The sequence below is a fragment of the Neofelis nebulosa genome, chromosome 9 (assembly GCF_028018385.1).
Source record: "Neofelis nebulosa isolate mNeoNeb1 chromosome 9, mNeoNeb1.pri, whole genome shotgun sequence".
NCBI classification, from domain to species: Eukaryota; Metazoa; Chordata; class Mammalia; order Carnivora; family Felidae; genus Neofelis; species Neofelis nebulosa.
In genome coordinates, this window is record NC_080790.1 from 99,835,127 (window position 1) to 99,847,359 (window position 12,233).

Sequence of the window (12,233 nt, forward strand, 5' to 3'; positions counted from 1 at the left end):
AATCACTTGTAAGGAGTTATCTCAGAAATGAAGGATGGTATGGTACCAGAACCATCATCCTTTTATAGGAAGGGTATAGAATCCACTGAAGACATTCTAAAAGCAACTAATGGAGTACCCACCCATGAACCTACCACCAAGTCATCCACTCATCCATTGATCTCTTCATCTGTTTTTGTACTATTAGTATTTTTCAGTGTCAGGGTAAGTTGAGCTTGGGAAACATTTGGGTACCTTGGAGCTGGCTGGGAATGTCAGAGTTCAGCAGTAGCCAGTGACTAGCCCAAACCAAGGATACAGTGCCCAGTGATCATTACCAAAGCAGCATTTTCTGCTTGTCTGTAACCAGGACAAGGACTTTGGCAGTAAGGGTTGGAGAAGCTGGTTCTTGCTGGACAGCAGAGTAATAGTCATGGTGAGAGGCTGTCTGCCCTGAACCCAGAAAGGTACCATAATTGGCCAGCAGACAGGAGGTCACTATATAGGGCTTTTCAGTGGCTGTCCTGCTTGTGAGCACACCTGTTTGTTCACACTTAGGACCTCAGGTGGAGGGCCTGCTGCTGTTCCTCTGGGCAGCAGGGCTGGTGCACAGGTCATGGTGAGAGGTGGGAGATGGGTCCCCTTGCGCAGTAGAGATCTCTGTAGGGGCTGCATCCCCGTCAGGTCAGGGGAAGTTGACCTTTCTCTGATGACTGTGTATTGTTATGGGATTTTATAAGAGGCTTGTACTGGTTTCCAATATCATCGTTAATGCATGAGTAGAACTTTAGAATTCATTTTGAAATATTTAATCGTTTAATACATCTGGGGTAGACCTAATTTAATTTTTTCCATATTGGTTTATCATTTATTATAACCTTACCTCATGCATGCTAAATACCCACCTCTCTGTCGAAGAAATTTACTTTCCCAAAAATGAATGCTGACACATAGCAACGTATCTATTTTGTGGCTTTCCACTTTGTTCGTGTACTCTGTATTTCTACTTTTGTACAGGTATCACACAATTTTAATGCTTGTTATGTTTTAATATGCTTTAATTTCTCTTCTTATTTGAGTGTTTTTGTGCTATTCATACCTGTTAATTTTTTCAAAGAAACTGTAGAATCACTGCTTCTGCCATTATGGGTCAAATAGTCTCTTGTGGGTCCTCTTGGAGGTTAACTTTTATGTGTAATGGTGTTTCTCTGAAAAAAATCAGTTTTAAGGTCCCAACAATACACTGTAAAAGGAGCTTTTAGAGCACATATTGTTTAACAGGGAAACTGCCTAGAACTTACTGTTCAGTATTGGGGTTATCTTCTACCCTTTGCCCACCCACCCCCACAGAAAGATTATTATTTATTTAGTTCAAAGAATTTGCTTATTATTCCACTGCCATCTGCTTATATAGCTATGATTATGTCTCTAATTCTCTTGGGAATTGAGGCATTGAAGGTAAGTAATAAATATATTTCCCATATAATATTTTTATCAAGTTTTTTTTTAATCTTAAATTTTTACCTTAATTGAAAGTCCATTTAAAAAATATGCCTATTCAGGTTAGTGATGACTGAAACTAAATTTTTGACTTGTCCTCGGAAAGTAGTACTAATTGACATTTAAGGTTAATGGTCAGAATTATCTTTTTCCTGTGGGGTATCTTGTTTTTATTACCATGGTGCCATGATTTGGGCTTGAGCTCCTCTGGTGCTCTGCTGAGCTACCGACATAAAAATGGCATGTTCCAAAGCATTAAAACACCGTGCACCAAGAACAAATGTCATTAGCAAGTCTTAGGGCAGTGAAATGCAAGATGACTTTGTGTTTCAAGGCATTACATGAACGAAGCAACAGAATACCGTTTTTTTTAAATGCACATACTTTCAGACTGAAACATCCGACCAAGGAAAGCCATGTGTACAGTCCTTCCGAAATTAAGGGTTAGACTTCTCCACATACCTTTGTTTTTGAGGATTATTAAAATGAGAACTAGAACACATTTTAAAAACACAACATATGCAGTGTGTTCTTTTTGGTTATGAAACTATGTAGTAAAAGCAAAAAGATGTGAATGGGACTAACACATGCCTACTTTGGAATGGTGTTAACCTCTGGAGAGGAAGGGGGAGTCCTGGGGAGTCTTTTATCAGGTAGGGCTACAAAAGAATTTTCAGCTGTATTTGTAAGATTTGGTCTTTTAACAAAAACAAAAAACAAAACCAAACAAACAAAAAACAAGACCAAAATGAAAAAGAGAAAGAATATGGACTTCATTAAAATATAATAATGGGGAAACAGAATTAAACGTATCAGTATATTCATACTCCAAAAATTACTTGGCTTTTGCCCATGAAGCAGTTTAAGTGAAGGTGTCAAGAAGAGATGGATGTTAACCCAAGTCACAGCCATCTAACTGTATTGAGTCTGCATTTGACAGGATTCCGGGTTTACCCTGCATTACCAGCAGCTTCCTGTCTTTTCACTATCAGTTTCCAGTTTATTGCTGATATTTGATCCTTAAACGTCTCTTTTCATTAGTAAATTACTTCATTTGGAAATGTGTTAGGCTGTCCCCTTAAAAAGCACAGGCAGTAATTACCACTTCCTTATCTAGATCACTTAAGAGATTTGTGAATGTCAACTAATAGGAGATTTACTTGTATTTAGCAGATTTTCACCATTGTGGGAATTTTTTTTTTTTTTTTTTTTTTTTTTTTTTTTAACCTGTATCAGTTAACAGCCTTACTTCGGGATTGTATAAACAGTACTTCCCCTGCCTTAAATTATAGGAGTGTTTCCATCTGGCAACATCACTAAAATGAAAAGCGTTTGCTAGTGCCGTGGGAATTAAATGAGATGACATACAGAATGTGTGTTGTCTAAAGCCCGGCACATGAAACCTTTCTCCTCTTCCCTGAGTTCTTCCAGAAGCCACGCACGGCACATGCAGCATCACACCTGAGTGTGCTCTTCAATTGCTGTGTTCTCTGGAGCTTACGTTCCTCAGTCCCACGATGCCATAGAATGATTGCATCAAATGACTTTATAGAATAATAGTGTGATTCTGTAGAAAGGAGGCAATTGCTAGAGAAGAAAGCATGAATTTGACCAGGGTATCTAGTGCATAGGCCTTGAGCTGTTCTTGGTAGTGACCTTAGGCTTTTCTTCTTCTTTTTTCCAAATACTTACTATGAAATGGTACAAGATTTCAAGTGAGTTACAGTTCAAAAAGTATTTCAGCATTTTCTATATAATTGCTAGGAACTCTTCTCTCTTACGTTAATTATTATTATTTTTGTCCTTTTACTATAAAATGTTACTCGAAAGCTGATAGTTGTTAAAAGGTGATTAATTTTCCCATTCATATCAGTGGACTCCCTTGGTCATCTGGCAGGTTTTTCAGAGCTGTTGAACGTTCATCTCTTCTTTCAGACATGCCGCAGAAACTGTATCTGGGGACTTTACACCTAGGTGCTTCTGAATGCGTTATGCTTGAGTGCCAAAATATATTTGCATCTATTCAAGTACTCAGAAAGAGGTAACAAGTGATCATCTGGGGAGTGGAGCTGAGGAGGCTTTGATAAAATTTTCATATGCTTAAGCGCTGCTGTGAGTTGTTCAGTGGCAAATTAAGAAAGAGTTTTAGCGGAACTAGCAAGGGAAATGGATCTTCCAGCAGCTTTTCCAAGGTATGTAATGAACAGAAGAGATCTTTTGTACACTGCAGCCAGCCAGCAGATATCAGTGGCTGGCCTCCCAGTTAACTCACCTGTACTTGCTCATAAGTACTCACTATCATTAGATTTTTTTCCTCAGACTTGAGATCTGTACATATGATCCCTTTTTCTTGTACATGGATGTTTCAGTAGATGCTTTTGAAAGTCAAAGCCCTGGCTCTTCTTAAAGACTCTACCCAAAGCCCACAATTCTTAAAAGTGCGTCCCCATATCAGTAACATCAGTAGTACCTAGAGCATTTTGAAATGTCCCGTCCTAGACCTACTGAGTCAGAAAATATAGGAACGGGGCCTAGTACTTTAGTTTTTCACAAGCCGTGTAAGTGATGTTGATGAACATCTGATATGAGACCAGCTGACCAAAACTAATAACACTGAAGACAGTTTCTTGGTGTCCCAGATGTTGGTGTACACGACAACCATATGATAGTCCCTTTAACCTCTTTCTTCTCTTCATTGGATTCATGTCTTGTTAGAGATTTTTCATGACCTCTCTGTTCCTTTTTAAATGTCACTTTTAGCTTCATGTTCCATAGAGTGGCTTGACAATGTGCCTTGGCATGGATTTCTTGATGTTTAGCTGTTTTGGATTTGCCCAGCTTCTTGAATCTGTGGGTTTATGTCTTTCTCCAGATTTGGGAACTTTTCAGTTATTATACTCATTCAGTCATAGTCAAAATTAAATAACTTGTTTCCACCCTATAGTCTTTCTTCCCTTGTTCTGGGACTCCAATTACATGACTGTTAAGTATTTTAGTATTGTTCCACAAGTCCCTGAGGCTCTGTTTACTTATTTTTACCCTTTGGTAAACTTTTTTTTTTTCTTTAAAAAAAATTTTTTTTTAATGTTTACTTATTTTTGAGAGAGAGAGAGAAAGCATGAGTGGGAAAAGGCAGAGAGAGAGGGAGACACAGAATCTGAAGCAGGCTCCAGGCTCTGAGCTGTCAGCACAGAGCCCAACTTGGGGCTTGAACTCATGAACCATGAGATCATGACCTGAGCCGAAGTCAGACACTTAACTGAGCCACCCAGGTGCCCCTCTTTTTTCTTTTCAGATTAGATCATTCTAATTGGTCTGTCTTCAAGTTCACGGACTCTTTCTCTGTCCTTTCTACCTTTCTATTGAGCCTAACCAGTGTGTATTTTTATTCTGGTTGTTGTATTTTTTTAGTTGTACTATTTGATTCTTCTTTGAATAAATATCCTTTATTTCTTTGTTGTAACATTTTACCTTTCAAGATTATTCTCCTATTTTTGAATATTTATATAATAGCTGATTTAAAATCTTTATCAAATAACATCTCTATGATCTCCACGTTGACATATGTTGATTGATTTTTGCCATACACGTTGAGGTTGCCCCACTTCTTCATATGCTGAACAATACTAGATTGCATCCTGGATATTTTTTTTTTTTAATTTTTTTTTAACGTTTATTTATTTTTGAGACAGAGAGAGACAGAGCATGAACGGGGGAGGGTCAGAGAGAGGGAGACACAGAATCTGAAACAGGCTCCAGGCTCTGAGCCGTCAGCACAGAGCCCGACGCGGGGCTCGAACACACGGACCGCGAGATCATGACCTGAGCCGAAGTCGGCCGCTCAACCGACTGAGCCACCCAGGCGCCCCCCATCCTGGATATTTTTGATATTTTGATATGAGACTCTGAGTCTTGTTTAAATCCTATGGGAAACGTTGATTTTGTTTGGTTTTGTTTTGTTTTAGCAGGCGGTTGACCTGGTTGGATTCAGACCGTAAGTTAGAATTAGCCTCTGGGGGTTGTGATTCTAGTTCCAATGCCAATTCAATTTTCAAAGCTTTGTGGTGCTATTCTGGTCTGTCCCGTGTGTGCTACCTAAGGGCCTGTCTGGGACCTGAGCCGTAGTCTGTATCTTAGGTCAGTCCTTGAAGTCTTTGTGTGCTGTTGAGGGTCAGAACTAAGTGGCGGAGGAGTTCATAAATAGTTCTGTGAGTCTGATTTCCTGAACTTCTCCTTCTGTGTCAACACTGAAGAGTCTTCCCGTTTCTGTCATCTGGCTAGAAATCTGGAGCTTTATACTACTCTTTCATGTTCTTTCTGTGCTTGTGCCCAAGTCTGGGGCCAAGAAGGAAGAGGGCAGAGAGAGAGAGAGAGAAGCTACAAGACTGTGCCCCACCGTCATGGAGATCATAGCTTCTCTGATTGGAGAGGGATTTCCCCTTCCTTGTAGGTATAGGCATCCGTGGGCCCCCTGCTGCTTCCTCTGTTGCTGCCAGGACACCCTCTCACTCCACCTTGAACCTGAACTAGAGGGCTTCTCCTGGAGTTCTTTCATTTGTGCTGATGTCAGCTTTTGGGTTTCCTCCTAGACTAAGCCAGGGAACACTGGAGGGTGCAAATAGTACATTCCCTGTCTGTCCATCGGTGCTTCAGATCCCTGTCTTCTTCAGCCCACCTGCTACTGCTTACTTGTCAGGGCCCTCGAATAACTCCTGCCTGCATTCTGCCCACACTGTAGTGGCATTCAGTGGGACAGACAGGGCGGGGTGTGTTTATCCATCTGTGCAGAACCCAAACTCCTCCCACAGGGTGGCTGTAGACTGCCAAAAAGGGAGAAATTTACCCAAAGCTGAATTCTGAAGTGGATAGATGCATTTGTCAAAATGGCACATGGGGAAAAAGTGATGTAGATGTGCTTTGACCAAAGTGTGTGGCAAAGAAGTGTCTGAAGCCTGGAAGGTGGGTGAAGTGGAAGCCAGGAGCAGTGGGGGACCAGGGCTGCTGAATCGTGGCAGGTTTCTAGGGCTTGGGAACCGTAGACTGCAAGGTATTCACCATTCAGTCAATGCATAATATGGTCGCTGACATGAAGGACAGTGTGACATTTGTGTAGCCCAAGGGGGCTTGGAGATGAGCAGTAACACAAGAGGGGTGATGGAGGGAAGAGACCCTTGTTGCTGCTTGGAGAGAAGGGAGGCATTTGGAAAGAACTATTTTGGAAGGAACAATAAAATATTGACAGCTTGGAGTGTGTAGGAGGCTAGAACTGAATAGTTGAGCTTGTTACTAACAGAATAAATGGTACTGTTGGCAACAAAGAATATGAAGTAAAGAAAGTTACTAATAGCCTGACCAGTTAGTATAATGCCTTCCATTCAGTACCTTAGAATTTGTCATTTTATATTCTACTGTCTGGAATCATCCTCTAATTATTTCATACACTTTCTGCATTTTCCTTCAGAAGAATGAAAATTCCTTTTTGCATCTCCTGTCAGGCTTTCAGAAGAGAAAAATCAGCTCCCACTTGCCCCACCCCCACACACATCTAAACATTTCTTTGGGGATGGGACTGGAATATCTTGGGATTTTTACATAGCTCCAGAGTCAACCCATGCACACACTTGGACAAATAATTCTTGATGGATTATTTGGCTGGAAACCTCAATAACAAAGATTGAGAATCAATTTACTTTCTTCTCCAGAGTCTCACAATGTAGGTTTGCAATTTTTCCTTTACCAAGAGTGAACAAGGATTTAAGTAATTTATCTAAATCAGGAAATTGTAAATCCACATTTGAATTATAAATGTTGAAAGGGAGGGGGCCAGGCCTATGTGGCCTTTTGACAAGGTGTCATGTGTATTTATATCCTTCACAAATACTAGCAGACGACCCGATGGCATGCTTTGACACTGACGTCCGTTACCCTTGATGCTGAGTGCCTGTCACTTATCCAAGCTAGCTTTGAACCCCAAGCCACCTATCCTGTTTGAGTTTGTCAGTATTCATATGAAATTTTCTTACCACAAGCACCATGTCAGATCTTAATCTTCCCCATCTCATTGCCTGAAGCCGTTTGGAGATAGATAAAAATTACTATAATTCAGGTGTCTTAAGTAATAACATCAGTGTCACAAGAGCCCAAGGCCTTCAAACATATTACTTAATGCGTTCTCAAGTACTGGCGTTATTAGTGGAAATCAGACTTTCTTTTATCAGGTCCTCCAAATGGTGCCATCATCATAACTTATTTTAATGTAAATATTTTGAGGATGTTTTAAATCAGAAGGAAAATGATCCTACACAAACAAGTTTTAAGAACTTCACCCATCCTGCCTTACCCTGACCTGTATCTCAGTACCATTCTAGAAAATTACATTCCCTGAGGCACCTGGTTGACTCAGTCAATTGAACGTTTCAGGTCTCATGGTTCGTGGGTTCGAACCCCGCATCAGGCTCTATGCTGACAGCTCAGGGCCTGGAGCCTTCTTCGGATTCTGTGTCTTCCTCTCTCTCTGCCCCCCCCCCCCTGCATGTGCTATGTCTTTCTCTGTCTTTCAAAATAAATGAACATTAAAAAAAAAAAAAAATAGAAACTTATGTTCCTAGACAGAGATTTGCTTTTCTGACAATTGTATCCAAAGTGAAAACTTCTCTTTCACGGAGCATGCTTTAGCCGTCTGTTATATCCTGTCTGTGTGCTTGGGGGGTGGGGTGGGGGGTGGGGGGCGAGGCTTTCTAAAGTAATCAAATTCAGAATTTGGAGACTGAAGCAAAATTTCACCAGGCCCCTTATTTTTTGGCCTCTAAACTCCTGTTACATTGGACCATCCACTTTTGGGAAGTATAGTTTTCTTACATGTTTGTATTAATTATAACCCAGAATTAATTAATTTGTACATCATCACCTCAGAAATATTCATATGACAACATTTAATAGGATAAAAGAGTTGATTTCTTTGTGCCGTAGCAGAATTAGAAAATCTCACATAAAATTTGAGGGTAATTAATAGTGATATTAACGATTATTGTCACTATACTGCTTAGAAATCCATAGAAATGTTTACATGTTTAATTTCACTTTCAGTGTACCTGAAATACTAAAACAGAAAATCTTCTGTGAAATCAGCATTCAGTGGTTTCATTCATAGAGATTTAAGCAAAGCATTTTTTTTTTCTTTCTTTCTATCTTTTTTTTTGGTTGTTGTTAACAAGTGCCTCTGTGTACCCTTTTACAATGTCATTTCCCTTCCATTTCCTTTTAAGACCATCTGGAACTTGTCTACCTTCTGGTATTTAACAGGCTCTGAAGTAAACTCAAAGAAGCCATCATGCATTTTAAGGAGGCTTAGATATGCTCTAAAAATTACAAACTAAACGCATAAGAAAAGTCCATCTGCTGTGACTAATCATGTTAACCTCCGATCAAGGAGTAGTTCATGGTTAAAGAGTTTAAGATCTGGAAGGAACCTTAGAAAGTATCCAGTTTGATGACTAGATAAGGAAACTGAATTCTGGAAAGGGTGAGCTTAACTCACCCTTGGCCACACAAGAGTTTGGGGCAGGGCAGGTGCTCTGGGTCTTAACACACACAGATGTTAGGTAGATATGTACATATACGTACGTGCATGTGTGTGTCTGAGTGTGTGTGTGTGTGTGTGTGTGTATACACACACATACATACATATATACATACATACATATATATACATACATACATATATACACACACACATACATACATATACATTTATATATATTCATGAGTAAGTAGGTTGGTAGGTAGGTTGGTAGATAAACTGATGGATAGATGTCCCAAGTTTTTCTTCTAGAGCTTCAGACCCATATTTCTGCCTGCCAAAGGCATCTCAAATTCATTATGTATAAAACCAAACTCAGGCTTTCTCTCCCAACCCACTATTGGTCCTTTTTCAGTATTCTCAGTCTGTGTGAACAGCTCCCCGTCCAACCAGCTGTTGCCTGCCAGTACCGAGGAACATCTTCTTTACCTCCCTTGCCCCCATATGCAGCCCATCATGGGGTCCTATTGACCTTATCTTCTACACATCTTCCTGATTTGTTTATTCTCCTTCTCTCCTCTCCCCTTCCCCCCAGTGCTGAACCACCATTGTCTTTGACCTGGACTCTTGCAATAGCCTCCGACCTTATTTATCTGCATCTACCCTTGCCCTCTTTGCTTTCTTCTTCAAACAGTTGAAAGAATGAACTTTCTGAAACTCTCATCCAATCATGTGATGCTGCACAAAGCCTTTCACCATCTTCTTATGCACCCTCATGAAGTAAAAGTTGCTTTACTGTATCTTGAAAGATTCTATGTGGTCTCTTCCTTTCCCTCTCTCAAGCTTCATTGTGTGTACTGTTCTTCTCCCTAACCTGTGCCGTAGGCATTTAACTGTCTTCCAGTCACTCAGCATCATCACCACCACCACCGTCAGTTTTTCCTGCCATGGGACCTTTACACATGCCACTCCCTCACTCTCCGTGCTTCATCCTCAGAGCTTGTCTTAGGCACCGCTTCCCACTTCTTCTTTCCCTAACCTCCTCTAAATCAACCCTCTTCTTATGTGCTCTTTGAGTACCAGGCAGGTTATCTCTCCTTTAGGTGTAGCTTTGCATCTAATTGTGGACTTATTTGATTATTCACCTCTCTCTCTTACTTATAAATTCCATGAGGGCAGGGCATATGTCTGACTTGTTCAACTTTGTATCTGCAGTGCTTATCACAGTGACTGGCATGCACTCAGGGTTCATTAAGTACTTGTTGAATGAATGAATGAATGAATGAATGAATGAATGAACAGCGGCATAATGTAAAAACAAAGCCAATTTTTTAAGTCAGTAGGTTTGTTGAGTAAAGGAATAAAATGAAATAGAAAGAAACCAGCCTTAACAGAGCCTCTTTTTTTTTTTTTAATGTTTATTTATTTTGAGAGAGAGAGAGTACACACGCAGGAGTGGTAGAGAGGGAGGGAGAGAGAGAATCGCAAATGGGCTGATTTGGGGCTCGATCTCATCAACCATGAGATCATGACCTGGACCAAAATCAGGAGTTGGACGCTTAACCGACTGAGCTACCCAGGGGCCCCTAACAAGCCTCTTTCTATGTGCCAGGCAGTTTATGCACATTATTTAGGTAGAAACAAGGAATGGCCATGGATAATTTTGTTTTCTTTTATAACTCTTAAAGGGATTTTTATGTGTATTTCATGCAAATACATGGGTGGCAAGATTATTTTCAATGATTTAATATGATATGAAATATGTCTCTGAAATACCATTCTATTTTTCCATTAACATATTTTAGCACTTTTCAACCTGCATGGCTGGGCATTTGATTAACAGGAAAAAAATAAAAAAAAGAATTGGATTAAATGTAATTAGCACATTGAATGTGATTGCCTTATTAATCTCTAATTTCCCTTCCAGAGCATTAAATATACCTATATCCTAGACATGGCTGCTTAACTTTTGACTTCTCTGTATGGCACATAGTTCTGAGTCCTGGTCATAAAAGGCATAGAAAACACCTTTCTTAATGATGGTAATGGTGCCTTTTCATGATTGGAAAATATACGAATATAATTTTCCATGAGGGGGATAAGCAGGTTGTAGATTGGTTACTATCTACTGCTATACTTTTAAATCTCTGAAAACTGTGTTCTTCTTTTCATACGGACTCCCTCTCTGCTAAATAATGACAACTGCCAGAACCAACCCTTTCAGTAGTTCCCTGGGGTTATGACCTAACCTGTTAGATTTTAACCATATTGAGTTTGAGAATCTGAGGCAGTATGTTGAGTAGGCAGGTGGATATACTGGTCAGTAGCCCAGGGATTTTGGCCAAGTGGCAATACAAATCTACTGATACATTACCTTCTAGTTTTTGAAGGGAAATCAGAAAGAAACTCAGTACTTTATGTAAAAACTGCAGATTTTTAACTGGCAGCTAATAATTTTAGTTTTTAAGTTTTCGCGGGGCACACAAAACATCTCTGAGCTGGTTTCTCTCAGGCCATCAGTTTGTGACATATGATGCAACTTCTCTCCCTTGGCTCTCCAAGTCCTCACAGTGTCTGTTCTGTCCTGATGCTGTTTCTGATGCCCTGCATTTTGGGTGGATTTGACTCCCTCCTCTCCCCGCAGCAGGACAGGCCCGTTTTCCTGGTCAGGCTTAGCCCTTCCTGCGGTTTCCCCAAACTGGAATCACTTCTCTTGTCCTGGAGCTGCCTTGTGAGACCCAGCTGAGGTCTGTCCCCACCTACAGCAGCTTTGCACACATCACTTAGGTGCTTGACCCCTCATCACATGTCATCGTCTTCCGTGGTTGACTTCAGTGGATATGTTCTGTCCTCACAAAGAAGTTGCATTCTTTTTCAGGGCAAGGATTGAACATGGGGGTCTCTTCTAAGGTGTGATAGACTCTTCTAAGGTGTGATAGACTACTCCCGACGACGTAGTGAATCTCCTCTGGAACATCGCTTCCCTTAGATGCCTCTGATGACAAGGAACTCACTGCCGTCTGTGGCACCCATGCCAGCTTTGAGCAGTTCTGAATTTAGAAAGTGTTTGTTTGCTCATTTGCTTAAAAATGCTAAAATTTGTCCCTGCCCTTACTTAACATTTTTGTTACCCTTGGGTACTTGGCTTGAATTCTGTTGCCTCTTGTGTGATCATTTTTTGAATAAGCAGAACCCTGGTCCATAAAATGGAGCCTTTCTCGTGTGTCTCATGTGG

General features: G+C 40.4%; 1 protein-coding gene across 13 annotated transcripts in view; it reads left to right on the top strand.

Annotated features, from left to right (window-relative positions):
- KIF16B (kinesin family member 16B) overlaps positions 1 to 12,233 on the top strand; it is a 292,229-nt gene that overhangs the window by 150,422 nt on the left and 129,574 nt on the right. The gene's annotated exons all lie outside the window — the stretch shown is intronic.